Source organism: Pseudochaenichthys georgianus, chromosome 13, assembly GCF_902827115.2.
Source record: "Pseudochaenichthys georgianus chromosome 13, fPseGeo1.2, whole genome shotgun sequence".
NCBI lineage: Eukaryota > Metazoa > Chordata > Actinopteri > Perciformes > Channichthyidae > Pseudochaenichthys > Pseudochaenichthys georgianus.
In genome coordinates this window covers 170,090-188,244 of record NC_047515.1, presented here as the reverse complement: position 1 = coordinate 188,244, position 18,155 = coordinate 170,090, and the positions used below count along the sequence as shown (strand labels likewise).

At 43.2% G+C, this 18,155-nt stretch overlaps 1 pseudogene; it reads right to left on the bottom strand.

Annotated features, from left to right (window-relative positions):
* The window catches only part of LOC117457486 (zinc finger BED domain-containing protein 5-like), a 30,393-nt pseudogene extending 21,451 nt beyond the window's left edge, over positions 1–8,942 (bottom strand).
* Positions 8,943–18,155: the final 9,213 nt, after the last annotated feature.

The following is an 18,155-nucleotide window of genomic DNA, read 5'->3' as shown; positions in this document are numbered from 1 at the left end:
ACATGGCAGACTACTTACCAGGAGAAGGAGTCCCACACAGGTGTGAGGAAAAAGTAATGCAGGATGTAAAAATACGCCCAGACATGCAGGAAACGCCAGTAACAGGGGCAAGAGACATGTTCACTGACGGATGTTGTTACAGACACCCACAGGACGGCCTAAAAGGGGCCTACGCTGTGGTAGGACGAAGTAATGAGACAGGACTTTTTGAAAACATTGACTGCTCCCCCATCAAAGGAAAAGTGTCAGCTCAACTAGCTGAACTAAAGGGCGTAATCGCCGCTTTGAACCAAGGAATAGATCAAGACATCAATGTGTACACAGACTCAGCATACGTACACGGGGTAGTGCACCACGACCTAAAAAGATGACTCAGGGCAGGATTCGTAACTAGTACAGGAACACCAGTGAAACACTATCACGAAATCAAGGCGTTAGAGGAGGCTATCATGAAGCCCAACAGAGTAGCTGTAATCAAATGCAAAGGACACTCCAAAACCACAGGGTACCTAACCGATGGAAACAATGCCGCCGATCTGGCCGCCAAGCAGGCAGCCGGATACGAAGCCACATTCTCACAAATGGTTGTACGGGCTCCCCAAGAAGGAATACTAGAAGCCAGAACAGATGAGGAGTTGGCTAAAGAACAATCTAAAGCTTCCCCGCAAGAACTAACGGCCTGGAGAAACAAAGGGGCAAGAAAGGGAGCAAATTACATTTGGTACTCCCCAGACGGGAGGCCAGTGATCCCACCAGGGTGGGTAAGAGCTATGATGAAGGAAGCACACTCAATGGCACACGTAGGAAAGAACCAAATGGTTAGGGCCCTGACCCATTGGTGGCACCCTTACCTACCAGATTTAATAGCCAATCATCTTGAAGAATGCAGTATTTGTGGACGCTACAATGTGAGGGCCACCATCAAACCACATGAGGGAACGTTTCCTGCAGTAACAATGGCAGGGGAGGAGATAGTCATAGACTATACAGACATGATAGACAGACACAGGGGAAAGAGGTACATACTCATGGATGTGGATGCCTACACAGGGTGGCCAGAAGCCATCCCCTGTGCAAAAGAAGACAGCCAGTCTGTAATCAACTTCCTGGTACAAACCTACATTCCAAGACACGGGTTCCCCAAAAAGATTCGCAGTGACAATGGCAGCCACTTCAAAAATCACGATTTAGCGGTGGTGGAAGCCTCTCTTGGGCTAACCCACAGATTTGGAGCAGTGTATCATCCACAATCACAGGGAAAGGTTGAGAGAATGAACTTAAATCTAAAACAGAAACTAGCAAAGGCGATGGAAGAAACAGGAATGACATGGTTGGAGGCACTATCTCTCGCCCTATTGGCTATCAGGAGTTCCATTTGCAGGACCACTGGGTTCACTCCATATGAAATGACTCATGGGCACCAGTTTCCAGGCCAAGGGGCGGGAGCCACGGTTTCAAAGGAACTGTATGACAAAGTGGGGCACCAGGCCTACTATAAACAACTAAAATGCCTCGTTGCAGAGTTCGCAGACGAATCCACAGCAGCCAGAGCTAAAGGACACACAGAGGAAGCTGAGGGCAGCAGGGACGCTGAATACGTCCGCCTGAAGACGTCCGCCTGAAGACGTCCGCCTGAAGACGATCAAACCCAAGTGGTGTGCTCCATGGTTCTCTGAACCACTCAAGGTAACCCAGCGAACAGATCATGCAGTCAGAGTAGATGGAAAAGGAGACACGTGGTACCACTGGAGCAGGTGTGTGGAAGCACCAGCACCTACCAGGACCCTCGCTGACACCATCAAGGACCTAGGCCAACTGAACATCAGGCAAACAACCGAAGCCCCCCAACCCCCAAGTGTGGACATCGACTCCACTTCCGAGGAGGAGGAGACAACAGAAGAACCAACGGCAGCCCAGGAGATAACAGCTGGCGAGGAGGCACAACAAGGGACCGCTCCCCCAAAGTAGGCGGTACACCACACGCATCACATACACACACCACACAAGAGACACTCACCTACACTGATACACCAAAGAACTTTTACAAGAAAAACAAAGATGAAGAAGAACTCAGGACCTAACCAACACCTCTATTGCTTGGCCTTAACACTTTGTTTTTTCATCATTGTTGGAATATTCATTATCATAGTGGGTGAAAGGGGGAGGCAAATCATTGACCAAAGTAATAATCCAAATTCCCTACAAAATGAAACTACACAAGATACCTTTTCTCCTCCAAAAAACAGCCTAACTAGACACGTCCGCGATGTGGCCGGCACAGTAGATACGGCAAATTTCACCCAATGTAACCAGAAAGATGCATTAAGACACATCTCGCTGACACTTTGCATACCCTCGGACTCAAGCACCACTACCCTCATCCCGTACACCAGTTTGTCAAACGAACGCAACCAAAAAGGAGGGTCGTGGGGAAACAAATACCAATGGTACATGACGCTAGACGTATGGTTCGGAAAAGGCGATCCCAATGAAAGATATAGCTATGGTCGAGCGTGGACCGACTTGGTGGGAGAGACAGGGGCGGATTGGAGTTCATCGTCAACAGGAACAGCGAAAAAAGTAAGGCAAAGAGTACACCTGGCAAAATCCTCATCTGGCCTCATAGTACAGTTAGACTTAACGGGGGTACCCCAACCCAAGAAAGATGAACCCCCTTGCGCATCCTTTTATCTATGGCCCAAGGCATCGGGTAGCCCCAAATTCTCTATATACGTATGCATGTCCAGTCGCATTAAAAGACCACAATCTGACATAGTATCCGTCCAAAAGGGGGTGGTGATCCACTCCACTAAGGAGTGGACAACTGATCAAGAGTTCCAAGCAGCAACTGGAATCTCGGGACACTCAGCAAACAGCAACAACTGGTTACTGATGGCACAACAAGCCGCGCTAGACACAGGCGATGACTGCCTCGTTTGTATGGGAGCCAGACCCCTGCTCCACATAATTCCTGCCCCGGTAGAACCAATGTGTGCCACTGAAATAATGGGGACAGACAACCCTCAACACAATTGCTCTAAATACGACGTTTACTTCCCTTTAGCCAACGCGGAATTAAAAACGCCCTTATTCTTTGCAAAAATTCCGAGGTTGAATTACACCTGTTTCAACACCACAATCAGAAACACTGGGGGGTTCAACAAAACTCTCTGCGACCACATAGTGACACCAACTACACCTGGACGCGGTGTAATCCGAGCAGACATATGGTTCCACTGCGGTGGCAACCAACTCCACGATCGCGTCCCATATAATGCCAGTGGTCTATGTGCACTGGTCACTTTCGCTTCTACCAGTGAAAACCTACAAATTAAAAGTAGGGGACATAACAAACCTGGCAGAACAATACCCCTATCATACTACGAACAGAGTCAAACGCGAAGCCATGATTGACCCAGATCCAACGTACATAGACGCAATAGGGCTACCACGGGGCATACCAAGTGACTACAAAATAGCCGATCAAGTAGCGGACGGCTTCACATCCGTCATCTGCCCCTGGTGTGTCATCAATAAAAACTCAGACCGCATCAATTACGTTCATTATAATGTCCAACGCCTAGGAAACCTCACACATGTCGGACTCAAGGCAGTTAGTGAGCAATTGAAAGCCACATCACTCATGGCCTATCAAAACAGAATGGCCCTAGACATGCTCCTAGCAGAAAAAAGGCGGAGTATGTGCAATGTTCGGAGAGCAATGCTGCACCTTCATTCCCAACAACACCGCTGCAGATGGCACTGTACAAATAGCACTGGACGGTCTGAAAACCCTCAAATACAAAACCCTGGTCACCTCAGTATTGGTATCAATGGCTGTGTTTGCAGCAATTTTGACCTTGTGCGGGTGCTGCTGCATCCCATGTATCCGCTCAATGGTGGACAAAATAATTAGTACTGCCATAGCACCTTCTACTCCCCTGGGCCAACAACTCGCCTTGCTATCCTTAGAAAACAACCCATACATTGAGGAAGGCGAAGAAGAAGCGGCAGCACACTTTCCCGACAGCACCACCATTACCACCGTATGGCATAATGTGGGAAAGAGAGACAGAAGCCTAAAACAGCTGACATAAATGTACATAAACAATAGCGTTGTTTTGTTGCCCCAATCATTAGAATGGGGCAAAAGGGGGATTGAAGGATAAAGATAAGGCAAAAGTAACAGTGAATATAAGATATAGTAAACCTATCATGGAAAAGCTAAAACATTGAGCTGTCTGAGTGGAAAAGTACTGTGTTAAAGTTAACTGCTGAGAAGCCTCAGCAGTTGACCGGCTACATCCTGTTATCTTCAAGGACTAGAACACCATGTTACGAGTATGTGTGGCCCTGACCTTCAAAAGGCGCCACTGTCTTGTGAGCGAAAACCAGATAAGGCGGTAATAAAGACACATCGCAATAAGGAAGAGGGAGTTGGGCCCTGGCCCTGACCGTGGCTAAAACTGGGGATTGCTGGGCAGCAAAGGCAGATTACAACAAGAGAGAGCACCAAAGGTGGGGGCTTCACAGCAAATACTATAAAGAACAGGATGTTTCTATAACTCGGGGCTCTCTTCAACTGGGATCTTACACTGACGAGCTTGTCACGGTGAGAACTCAAGAAGGAGTCCAAGGCGCTTTGTGGTATAGTATCAGATTGATGTATCTTTGTTGAACTGTGTAATAAAGTGCTTATTTGAAGAAACAATCCATTGGAGTGCAAAGTCTAGTTTTGTACAGCTAACAGAGAATAGTGTCTAGGACACAATTCCTTTACCCTCAGAACTAAGAACGGCCATATCCAAACGATCTGCACGGAGGACGGACCTGGTCCGGTAGACTCCAACACTCTCCGTAATACAATAAAGGGGACATGATCAAATCGGAATATAATGTTCTTTTAAAAAACGTTAACTAAAGGGAACAATCTATTTGACACAGCTGAAGCTCTGGCCTTCCTTAAAAACTAACTAATTTAATACAAATCATAGTTGTATTACACACAATGCACTGTTTTTTGAGAACAAAAATTCGTAACTAATGCACCATAACACATTCTGACGAAAAATAAAAATTATTATGAATACAAATAAAATAAAAGAAGCCTCCCGTGAGTTACTACAAGCTATAACGTAGATTTTAAAAACGTTTTATAGAATAAAAGCTCACTGCAGGACGTTGTAGAAATGCGTGTGTGCACCACGACAAAGGAGCCTCATTCACTTTACATTGGGGTTGTTTGCGTGGTGCACACACGTAAATGTAACAAAGTTCGTGACACCACCACGCAATGCGGTGTTAAGGAGTCGTGGTGGAGTCACGCATTCTGGTGAGATCAGGTTGATGTAAACGGTCTGCAGAGTCACAAACCCTCAAAGTACACAGAAAATACCTCCCCAAAACGCCTCGTTGGAGATGTATCATTTTCCAATTTTTTCGTCCTGGCCGTTATGATGTTTGAACATATATTTATTTACAAAATATATTTTGTAAATGTTGTATAGTATATTTAATATTTACAATATTTATGCTGTCGCAGTTCCTGTTGTTTCTATCGCGCATTGCCGGTATGAAAGGGTCTGTGCCGGAAATATCAAACATTTAATAAAAGTGAGAAACAATGAACAAGACTTAACGTATTAATAATAATTAATTATATTTATTCCGTTTGGATGTAGGATTTTTGACTTTGTTTAGAGCAGTGATCTTCTCTTCCTCTCTGCAGCAGAGAGCTAAGCGCTGTCAGAACGGAGTTAACCCTAACGCTGAAAAGTATTATCATCTGAGAGTAAAATTAATCATTATGTTATTAGTATTAAATACATATATGTTTAAATGTGGATCAAACCAAGGTAATGCTCTTTTCAAAAGCAAAAAATACACCAGAGCCTGTTTTTGATATTGTAACTACGCAAGGAACAAAACTTGAAGTGGTTACCTGTTACAAATACCTTGGTATCTGGCTTGATGATTGTCTCACTTTTAAACTTCAGGTCACTAATCTGCTTAAAAAGCTGAGGGTTAGGCTAGGTTTCTTTTTCAGAAACAAGTCCTGTTTCTCGCTTGAGGCCAGGAAAAGGCTATGTGACCTTTGACCTGTGCTGGACTCTGGGGATCTGGTCTATATGAATGCACCTGCCCATTGCCTGGAAAAGTTAGATGCTGCGTATCACAGCGCACTGAGATGTGTTACTAACTGTAAAGCACTGACTCATCACTGTACCCTGTATGCAAGGGCAGGTCTGCCTTCACTAACTGTACGGAGGCTCAGTCACTGGTCCATGTTCATTTATAAAGCCATGTTGGGTAAACTACCTTTTTATATCTGCTCTCTGATCTCTCGACGAATTGAAAGTACGTATTGCCTGAGATCTCATGATGTTGTTTTATTAAATGTGCCAAGTGCTAGGACTGTCTTAGGGAAGAAAGCTTTTGGATGTGCAGCTCCACTAAATTGGAACAGTCTGCAAACCTGTTTAAAACTGAGCACTTTGGTTCTCCTGCATCATTTTAAAACTCGGCTGGGTGACATCCTGTTTGATACTCATGGTACCTGTCACTGTACAAAGAGTTTTGTAAACTGTACCCTGTACATTATGTTGTATGTCATCCTTATTGTTGTTCTGTTGTTGTTATGTTACATGTGTAACTAATGTCCTGCAGGTCACCCTTGAAAAAGAGATCTTTTGATCTCAAGGGGCTTCACCTGGTTAAATAAAGGCTACAAACAAACAAACAAACAATATAAGTATTTTTACAACTTGTATTTAGAAATACTCCGTTGTAATTATTGATGCATAAATGTGGCATCTGCTATAATGGGGTTAATGTATGATATTACTTAAAGGGGACCTATCATGCAAAATGCACTGTTGTACGTCTTTTATACATGAATATGTGTCCCTGGTGTTCCAGGGAACTCACCGAGTGTCAGAAAACACAACCCTCTCTATTTTCCTCCACACCCAAATCTCTAAAAAAGGGGCTGCAACGGATCTGATACAGACTGATCCAGATTTGAAAACTTCTCTGACGTCACAGAAGTGGCGCTATGGCTATTGGGCCAACTCCACCAATCAGGAGGAGACAGCCACGGACATTGCCGTTCGAAAGCGCTGGAGACGCTTTAGTACATATGCCAGGCCTGTAGATGGTGCTGTTCTCACAGAATCAGCCCATGCAAAGACATTAAACATTAAATTGAGCGAAATGAGGAATGGCTAAAATGCATGATCTGTTTGGTATTTTGAAAAATAAAAAGTATAAATATGCCTATGACCTATCATGCTATATTTAAATGATATAGTGTATGACCATACCTATATAAGGTATATTTATACATTTTATTTTTCAAAATACCGAACAGATCATTTTTTAGCCATGCCTCGTTTCGCTCATTTTCGCTCTATTCCAAGCCTGTCTTTGAAAATTCTGAGCAGCAGCTGACCACGCCTCCCTGCAGAAGAGCGGGGCATGAGCCGGCGAGAGTCACGTTACCATGCTTGCTGTGATTACGAGTGTGGAATAAACATGTCACCTCAGAGCAATGCATGTGTTCAAGCATATTATCAATTTGATTCAGAAACTGACCCTGAAGCAGCGGAGGTGCAAACATCTCGGTTGCAGCAGGACGTTTCTGAATGGTTAGTTGACAAGCTGTTGTCCCTATTTATTTTACTCTGTTACGATGCTTGCTCCTTATTCCGTTCATATTTTGGCTAATTAGCAAGAATGCAATGTGTACAGTTTGTAACGCAAAATCAGCGATATATATATATTTATAAAGGGAGACCTTCATATTTTCAGCATATATACAATGGCCTCATTGTGTTTATTAATAGTTTACAGTCCTTTTCTTCCAACATCGTGCAACAACCGTTGGAAAGTTCAATAACTGAGGGTGATAAAAGTATAACTCCAACAACACCTCAGTTGTCAGCAATGTGTGTAGTTTCATGTGTTTTTAAAAGCTCAGTTATTGACTTCTTTGTACAAATTGCGCCACGATGCCTTCTGAACGGAGAATGTGTGCTGCAAGGAGATACCACAGGTAACATTTTTGATAGCTTCACTAAGTTGCCTGTTTAGAGAATACATTTTTAACATGTCATTCAATATATGTTTATCACACTAGGTGTCAAGACGGATGCAGGAACTTGAGGACTCTGTAACCTGTATGGTGGACCATCCTGGATCGGAGCCTGTGTGCCTGAATGTGTTCTCCCTGCAGAATGCGTTGAATATTTACAGAGCTGAACATGGTGGACTACAGTTGAGGCAAATAGAGCAGTGAGTGGTTTGTTTGTTTTGACTGAAATTGTAAAACGAATGCTAATATTGTTCATGGAAATAAATACTGGTGTATATGGCTTTACGCAATCTTTCATTCTGTACTATTATATTATATACTACACAGCAATGGCATAACACACCCATGTGTATGACAAAAAAAGTCCACACACAACCTTATGCTTTTGAAATCAGAATATTCTTTACCCATCCACACATGAATAATCACGACACATTTGATATCAACTCGGAACTTTATTGTCAAAATCAACGGTTCTTTGAACCCATAAAAAAAAACTAAATGTACTTGTATTTTGTATAAATGACACTACATTATTGTTGTAATGATTTCAGGCGTCACAGGTATCTAGCCTACAGAAGCTTTGTGAGCTGGTGCTGGGGCTTCCTTGGACGCAGGATCATAGTTGTGATTCTGGCCTGCGTTGTCCTCAGGGAGTTTCCTGATCCATGAAATGTCTATGTTGGGTTCAGACAGCAGCCAAATTGAACCGTGTAGCATACCCGGCGATGACCTCCTCCCTGTCAGATCGCTCATATTGGGAACACAGGTCCTCTGGGATGGGTATCTTCAGAAGCTCCTGTGTGAATGGTGCCGGGTCCACAAAGACTTGGTCGAAGATGAGGTCCATCAAGTATGGAAGCCACGTAGCCTGTGCAATGTTAAAAAAGCACAACAAAAAATGTGGTTTAGATTAGTATATGCATGTAAAAAACTGAAAGTTCTTTCTAATTTTATATTTGTAAATAGTTGTATAATAAATATTTTAAACACTTACGGAATGTGGGGTCAGTCTTTACTGGGTTTGCTCTGCATTCTCCCTTCCTGGCCTTTGGGAACTGCAGTTTATACAGAGGGTTTCCAGTGGATGTAGTGGCTTGTGCACGCTCAGCGTTTTCATTGTAGTGCAGGGCTGCCAGGTACAGTCTTTCATTTCCGCCATGAGAAAAACAAATGTAAATAATAGCAAAGGATGTACAAATTGTCACTAATTAGTAAGTAACTATGGTTTATTTTACCTGCACAACATTCTAATAAATGGAAACATTTGTTATGGATTCTTCTGGATCATAAGTTGCATCCTGGCCTTCGGAAATCACCAAAGAAGAGCTTCCCTCAAATGGATCTTCGTATTCCTCTTCAAGATCCACACAGGGCTTCTTTGGTGGTCTCTTTAAGGGGGTGGATGTTAAAAAGGGCACTGGCACCCCAACGGAAGTGTTTTTCCACCAACGCTTCTGCAGGGAATTGTAGCCTGGACAGCAGTAACATAATTGTATGTGACATTAAAAACAAAACAAAAGATAAAACAAAAAGATTTTACAACAATTAGAAGCATACAAATTAAAGGCTACAACATCAGAATGTCAAGATGTATCCAAAGAACATTTGAAAAACGTGCTTCTAACCTGTACTTCGATGTGAACCAAGAGTCCTCGAGGATAGCTGTGTACGAACAGTACGGTACTTGGGTGGGTCAGTCTGACATGCAGAATCTATCATCACAGGTAATCTGCTGGTAGCATGTGAGGTGCTGGCCTGTAAAGAAGAAAACATAGTTGGAACAAAATCATCTCAACTTAGTATTCAGGATGAGAAAATACTATTTGGATAAATATAGTCTGAAATCCCAAAAGCTGGGGGCTACAACTCTCTACTTAGCAAAGCTCTTTGCTTAGCCTTTTCCAATCTGAGTTAGTTTGAACCGTAACGTGCATGCTGTGTTTCTGACTCAATACAGATGATGTGGTTGAGAGGGGCTGAGCTCAGTAGACTGACTGTAATGAGTGCTAGCCACTAATTAGCCTGTTGCTAGAGGTAAGGCCTCGTCAACAACAACAGACCAACGGGGCTTTAGCTCCGTTTTACTCGTGGTGTGTGTCCCCCCTCGCATACATACACACATTGTTGTATCCTAACACACCCCCATTTATATTCATGTGCGCAAACAAGTAAACACACAAAAGCTTTTACATATAACGCTGCAAAAAACGTCATGTCTCATTAGCGTAGCGTAGCTTAGCTTTCAGATCGATGATATCTGATCGTTCTTACAGACTACAATCACAAAAGCTTTTACATATAACGCTGGAAAAACGGCACTTGCCTACAGAAGATTACGTTTGTTATTATAACTTACTCAATATGATTTTAGAGGATACAAAATACTAATAAATAGGAGAATAAATACTTGTGTTATCGGCTAGGGCGTGGCTTTACAGCCTTCACACAGATCGCCATTACGGCAGTATGTCTGAACATGTTAGCAAATGCCTGATAATTAAAATAAAAGACAAAGCAAAGACTGCGGAGCGTACAAAATAAAATAAAATGTTACAAAAACATATAAACACCTAACCGATTACTATTTGGGTTTGAGGCGACATTTATACGGCGAAGCTACATGCTACATACTACAAGCTAGAGATAGCTTTATCAGGAAAAACACTAAATAAGCGCTAAATAAAAACTTACAGCTTCAAAATTGGATGTGTCCTCACTGGCCTGGTCCCGGATGGTTGGTATTGATCCCGGGTTTAGCATTAGTTTGGAGGCATATCCGTGTTGGACTTGAGATAAGTTCATAAACATGTCTGTGGTAAAATGTTTGGAACACACAAACAGAAATCCGCAGGGGTCTTCTGGCACATGTCCCTTGAAAATGAAGTCTAGCCACAGATTATTTTCTTTTTCCACTGATGGCATTGCATGCAGTCCCCTGTCCCAAGTCTTGCAGCCAATAACAGCACAACGTTTAACTGGCTTAGACATCCTGGCAAGAGCAGGCAAAAACACAGATGTGACTGGAGTTGATTTAGCCTGCCGATATGCGAATGAGAGGTTTGGCAATGCACGTGGCCGTGGCTCATTCCCCTGATAGGTTGAGAGTTGGCCAATAAGCGGAGCACCTCTTTGTGACGTAGAAAAGTGTTGAAATCTGGATCAGTTTTTTTCAGATCCGTTGCGGCGTTGCAGCACCTTTTTTAGAGATTTGGCTAAGGAGGAAAATAGAGAGGGTTGTGTTTTCTGACACTTGGTGAGTTCCCTGGAACACCAGGGACACATATTCATGTATAAAAGACGTACAAAGGTGCATTTTGCATGATAGAAAAAGCTTCACATTTTAAAAAATAAATATATTTTGCAATTTTGTTCTGCTTTACATCTTGTCCATTAAAGTGCCATATTGTTCAGGTTCAATTACGAAACTATTAAAGTACGGGTTTGAGTCCGACCATATTAATTTGTGAATAAATATTTGTAAATAATAATTAGAAGCTGAGTAATCGGCTGCAGAGCAAGCTGCTGATGTATGTGCTCAGTGGGCGGAGTTACAGAGATAAACATAACTTTTTTCTTATTTTTTAACATGATTGAGACTTATAGAACGTACAGCCATCAAGATTAAAATTGTTCTTCATGACTGATTCATGTTTCAACGAGAAACATGAATAAATTATGTCTCATATATTAACTGCATATTTGCAAATTGAACAACCCCACTTTCCCCTTTCTTTCAGTCTACAGTTTGATTTACATAGAGGGAGCTGTGGCTGAATGGCCGGCGATTAGGTGTGGCGCATTTATCATTAGATGATCAGAGCTGCCTGCCTGACGTCAGATATCATTTAAAAAACAGGTCTGATTTTAAGATCCTAAAATAAATACAAATATATATTTAGGGCCCCAGCACGGAGCGCTAGGACCCGACGGCATCCTAGCACGGAGTGCGAGGAACCTATTGTTATTGGTGGTATTATTAGGGCCCGAGCACGGAGTTCTAGGACCCAATGGCGTCCTAGAAGAACATTTTTGATAGCTCAATTCTGGAGGTCGTAAGCTAACAGCGAATACACCATTTGACAATTTACATGTCGCAAATTACTCCAAACTACTCGGATATAGTTATTCCGATATTCACAAAACGCTGTATACACATTGCTCTTATGATTGCGGACATATTTCAAATTGCCTTCCATTAGCCCCGCCCCCCAGAAAGTTGGCCATCTTTTAAAATGTGTGTTTTTCATGCATTTTAAGCACATTCTTGCCAACTGCTCCTAGGGGAATGATCGGAAAAATTCCAATCCAGGACAAGTTCATCCCCTTTCCAATATGATGCTAAATTGAGAAGAACATTTTTGATAAATCAATCGTGGAGGTCGTAAGCTAACAGCGAATACACAATTTTTGACGATTTACATGTCGCAAACTACTCCAAACTACTCGCATTTAGTTTTTCCGATATTCACGAAACGCTGTATACACATTGCTATTATGATTGCACACATATTTCTAATTGCTTTTCATTAGCCCCGTCCCCCAGAAAGTGGGCCATTTTCAGAAATGTGCATTGTTCATGCATTTTAAGCACATTTTTGCAAACTCCTCCTAGGGAAATGATTGGAAAAATTCCAATCCAGCACAAATTCAGCCCATATCCAATGTGATGCTACATTTTGAAGAAAATAGTTGCTAGCTCAAACGGGGAGCTCGTAAGCTAACGGAGAATATACCTTTTTGGACCATGTATATGTCGGATAATCTACTGAGTTCTGCCTGTCTGCCTGGCACATCAACTCTCACACACACACACACAAACACAAACTGTTGGAGCGCTGAAGATGGTGGTCTGAAGCCCACCTCGGCTCCGCGCGTCCCTTGATGAACTGGTTAAATGATAAAAGAAGGAATTCGAAACACCAGGATAAAGGATAAACAATAATCTGTTTTAATGGTAAAAAAACAACAATACAATTAAAAGGGGTACCCCTGCTCTGGTCCTATTGCTGGGAGATCTTACTATCTTGGCAGCAGGAGGAAAAAGATACCGGACCAAGGGCACAACAGGGCTACATGTAATTCCAACGGGAGAAGTTGTGTCGGATGCTCCTCCCACAGAGGTCATCTATTGGGAGATACAAAAATGATGGCCTGTCGCAATGAATCAGCGCGAGCCAGCCGAGGCGACCCTGAAACAAGAGTCTCTTAAGTTTGAGGTCTTTTGCATGGACTTCCTTCTCTCCGGCCCCCTCCCCCATCAGTTTACTCTTTGACAGAACGCACACACATTTTACCATGCAGCCTTCCAGATGTTTGACACGCGGTGTCCAAATAAGGATATCTCATCTCTCACATCTCCACTACTCCTAATACAAATGTTTCACTTCTCATATTTCCAGCTTCTTGTTATACAGACTGCTACTATTTAATACAAAGTAATTAAGCACACACATATGTTTAAGCAAACTCATATCTGGACACTGGGAACACAGGTTACTTCAAAACACACTCACCTACTGTTAGCCCTTTGCTGGCGGCATATTCATTACGACAGACACCAATACACTCCACAACACACACATATAAAGCATATAATACATTTCAGGCCCTTGTATGTTTTATTATGTGAAACACTACATGGTTTCATGAAAAATATCTACTGTTTATGTGTTGATATCTCCTAAAGCCTACAAATAAAGTGTGAAATGTAGGCATGTTACATATATTATTGAGCGATATATATTATACACACTGTTCTGCTTTCTGCACTGACCTCAGCAGCTGTTCTCACTGTAACATCACCTAACATCCAGGGGGGATGTGATTAGTGAGTAAACAAACGGTAAAGGGCAGAAAGTCTGATGCACATTTGATCATCTTAAATAACTTATAATCACAACGGGAAAAGTTTGCAGAGCTGTGCTTCGTTGACAGAAGTCATACGTGCGTCACACCTCTTTTAAACATCACTGTTGGCTGAAATCGACTCAGGAGAATACTTCAATGTAACCTCGGTTATAGCTCCTCTAGAGACACTCCTCTCTCCTCTAAATCAGTGTATCCTCGGTTACGGCTCCTCCAGGCAGCCTCCTTGATAATCGATCCTTGACGAGCCTTTAGAGAATTTTGTTTTCCTTCGAGACGGCGCGCCGACCTCCGTTTCCGGGTCGCTGCCGGAGGACCTGGGAGTCTGGGACGCGAACATTTGAGAAATGACAAACGGCTCATTTCCGAGGAATCGCACCCGTCTGCTTGACACCGGGACGATCGGCTGCCCTCCCCGACAGGCGCACGGACGCGAGGGCCCGCTCATCACTGCGCGCACATGTGTGCCCGCAGTTTTAATGTTTATAATATTGTTGTGGTCATGTCTGCTGTCAAGCGGTGTAGAACTTTACTGCGTCGGTCCGGCTCTGCATGTCTACTCTTGTGCCGACTTTTAAGGGCGCTGATGCAGGTTGTAGGCCTACCTTACCTTAAGCGACCATCTTTACCCGTTTATGGTGTTGATAGTTAAAGATACAATATTGTCTGTGGGACCGCAGTGTTTTCCCTAAAAAACTGTGTTTATGTCTCTGCTTTGATCTGCTCTGTGTTCATGTAAATACCGTAAATACTAGGGATGTCCCGATCACCTTTTTTTGCTCCTGATCCGATTCCGATCATTTGATTTTGACAATCTGCCGATACCGATTTAACAGATAACGGCTGGTCATCCAACGCGATGAATTCAGCTATCTTGGCTGTTATTTGGTTGGCCTTTTCACCAGTGGCGTAGCCAGGAATTATTGTGTGGGTGGGCCTGGAGAAATGTAGGTGGGCCAGGGGGAGACATATTAAGCGTGGGGTCTGAGCTGAAACATCATTAATGATTTTGTAATGCACTAATAGAACATAAGCATAAATTAGCAGTGAAAACAAAAAACATAGGCACGGCGGCCTCAGAATGTGTGTAAAACTGACATCCACATAGGGATGGGTATCGTTAAGGCTTTAACGGTACTATTACTTTTATCGATAGCGCTTATGCTTATGCTCCAGGTTCAGTACCAACCACATCATAAAGTACGCGGACGATACAACAGTGGTGGGACTCATCAGGGACAACAACGAACAGGCCTACAGGGAGGAGGTGAAACATCTGACAGACTGCTGTAACACCAACAACCTGATCCTGAATGTCGATAAAACAAAAGAGATTATTGTCGACTTCAGGAACAAAAAGCACCGTCACCCTCCACATCAACGGCACAGCAGTGAAGACTACAGCCAGCACCAAGTTCCTGGGGCTGCATATCACAAGCAGTCTGACCTGGTCCACTCACACCACATCACTATTTAAGAAGGCACAGCAGCGCCTACACTTGCTCTACAGCTCCCCCCCCATCCTCACCACGTTCTACAGAGGAACCATAGAGAGCGTGCTGACCAGCGGCATCTCCATCTGGTCGAGAGACTGCAACGCCAAAGACTGGAAGTCTCTGCAGAGAGTGGTCAGGACAGCAGAGAAGATCATCTGAGTTTCTCTCCCTCCCATCTGAGACACCGCTCAGAAACGCTGCCTGACAAAAGCCCAGCACATTTTTAAAGACCCCACTCATCCTCACCATGCTCTGTTCTCCCTGCTGCCCTCCGGCAAGAGGCTCCGCAGCATTAAGAGCAGAACAGCAGATTCTGCAATAGCTTTTCCCCCAAGCCATCAGACTGCTGAACAGCAAGCAGACCAGTAACATAAAGATTACATTACGCTGTGTAAAGGGCACATATTTGTTATATAGTATGTCTATTTTATTTATATGTATAGTAAGTCTTTATATTTTAAATGCACTCTTTATCTTTAATTTTATCAGCACCACGTCACTATTATTTATTTATATGTACAATTTTAGCAAGTTTTTATATTGTCCTGTTCCTGTAAGCCAGTACAACGACATGTCGTTTTAATAGTACACTCTGTGTCTTGTTGAAATGACAATAAAGTATGTCTATGTCTATGTCTTATCGATCCGGTCCTTTAACATTACTTTTATCGGTTATTTTGGAAAAGATAAACTAACTAAACTAAACGTTACTCGTGGACGGGGCTACAGAGCTGCTAGAAAGACAGTCCAACCCGGTGCATTCCTCCGTCTGGATGTGGAGCACTTTTGCTAAATGTTTAGACACATTGCTCGTGTTACCGCCCTTACATGCTAAACTCTTATTCCACTTTTGGTAACGAGTATTGTCCCCATCGACACGGCTATAGTTTAACCACACCTCGGAGCGCGTTCTCTCCGCCATCTCCTCTGTGTGTTGCTGCATGTAGCAGCTGCGTGTGTGTAAACTGCCCCGCCCCCTTGCACACAGACGGGGGATAGATCTCTTAAACGGAGTTGGCGACACTTAAACTGCAATGTAATGTTTGTGTAGCAATAATACATACAACATATATCGGGGGCACAGGTTGTTTATCCTTGACAGTCGCACAGTGGGCACACACTGAGTGTTTTCATATTCAGCAAATGTGTACGCGCTAAACTGCAGACCTCAAGAAGAAATAATACTTTCATTCACTCACGGCAAAAGTTACTTTACTTACTATAAAAACTCACGGTAAAAAAATGCACTCCCTATTCCATTGTCATGAAGGTGGAATCTAACTATATCCAGAATAAGTTTTATTGGATCCAGGCTAGAAACATGTTCATTTCTGCTGTAAAGTTGGGCATTTTAACATAGGGGTCTATGGGAATTGCTCCTTTTTGCATCCATCCCCTGTCGGCCACTAGATGAACTGTAGTTTGTGGCCTTCTGGGCTTCCCGGTTATGCGCTATGAAGCGCTGATTGGCTGTGGGTGGGCCAGACGTGCATGTGGGTGGGCCCACATGAAAGTGTCGGTTGTTTCAGTGCCGTTACCTGAGTGGCCGCTGTGTACTCGTCGTGTTGTTGTTGGTGTTTGTTTCTCAGGTAGCGTATTAGGTTGGTCGTGTTGAACGTAGCTCTGTTCTTTCCACTACGCGGAACCTCTGCCTTGCAAACATTGCATCTGGCTGTTACACTGCCTTCGCTTTCAATTTTATAATACTTCCAAACTCCTGACATTTTCTCTGTCCCGACTCCCGAGTCACCAGCTGAACGTAGCCTCTCGTTAGCTTGCTGCTACTATTAGACACTGCGCCCACTCTGATGCCAGATTTGAGAGAAATAAGCAACCAGGGGGGTATACTGCGAAGCAGGATGTTCTCTTAGCGGCTAAATTCAGGGGAAACTCCGGCTTTCCTGTCCTACAAAGCTGGTTCTCTTTTTAGCAGGCTAGATCTCCATGGTAACTTATGCTTAGCAGCTAACCTGGTCGGGACCAGGTTAGGTTGCAGGCTAAGAGATCAACTCAGTGAAAGCACTGCCTGCTGACCAATCAGAGCTCAGTGTGCGGAGTTTAAAGCGATCAAGTCATATTACAGGAGAAAGGAAATACAGAAAAGCTGCCGTTGCAGGAAAGACGGCCGGCAAAAATCACCGACTGTGTGAACGTGAACATTAATAGAATATCACCTCCCATCTTCAGAGCAATCTGACTATTATAACATTAGCGTTAAGAAAGCTTACTTAAATATCTGCCACAACATAAGTAACCGGATCAGAGTACATTAAGTACAGTCCGCGGCATATCACTTCATAATGTATCATATATCTCCTTATCTGAGTCAGCTGAGCCGTATCTGGCCGTGCAACACTCACAGTGTCACATACTGGATGCAGAAGTATTATTTTAAGCAACACATTAAGTTGACGAAACACTCGAGACAAATGTAATTAAAGTCAGATCGTGTCTTAGACGGGGCAGTGATATCATAAACCTGTTAATGTATGCATTCAAACACTTTTTCTTTTGCCAGCTGTATTCACCTTGCAGGTGCAGCTATGTGGCTTTGATCCTGGATAAAGTGTTTAAGTCATGGATGTTTAAAGTTTAACTTCTTCATTTTTGACTAGTATTAAAGTTCACTTTTCATTCAGGAAGTATGACGCTGCGCTGTCAGTGCGCTTCTCCATGTTTGTGATTGGTCGAATGCTCCA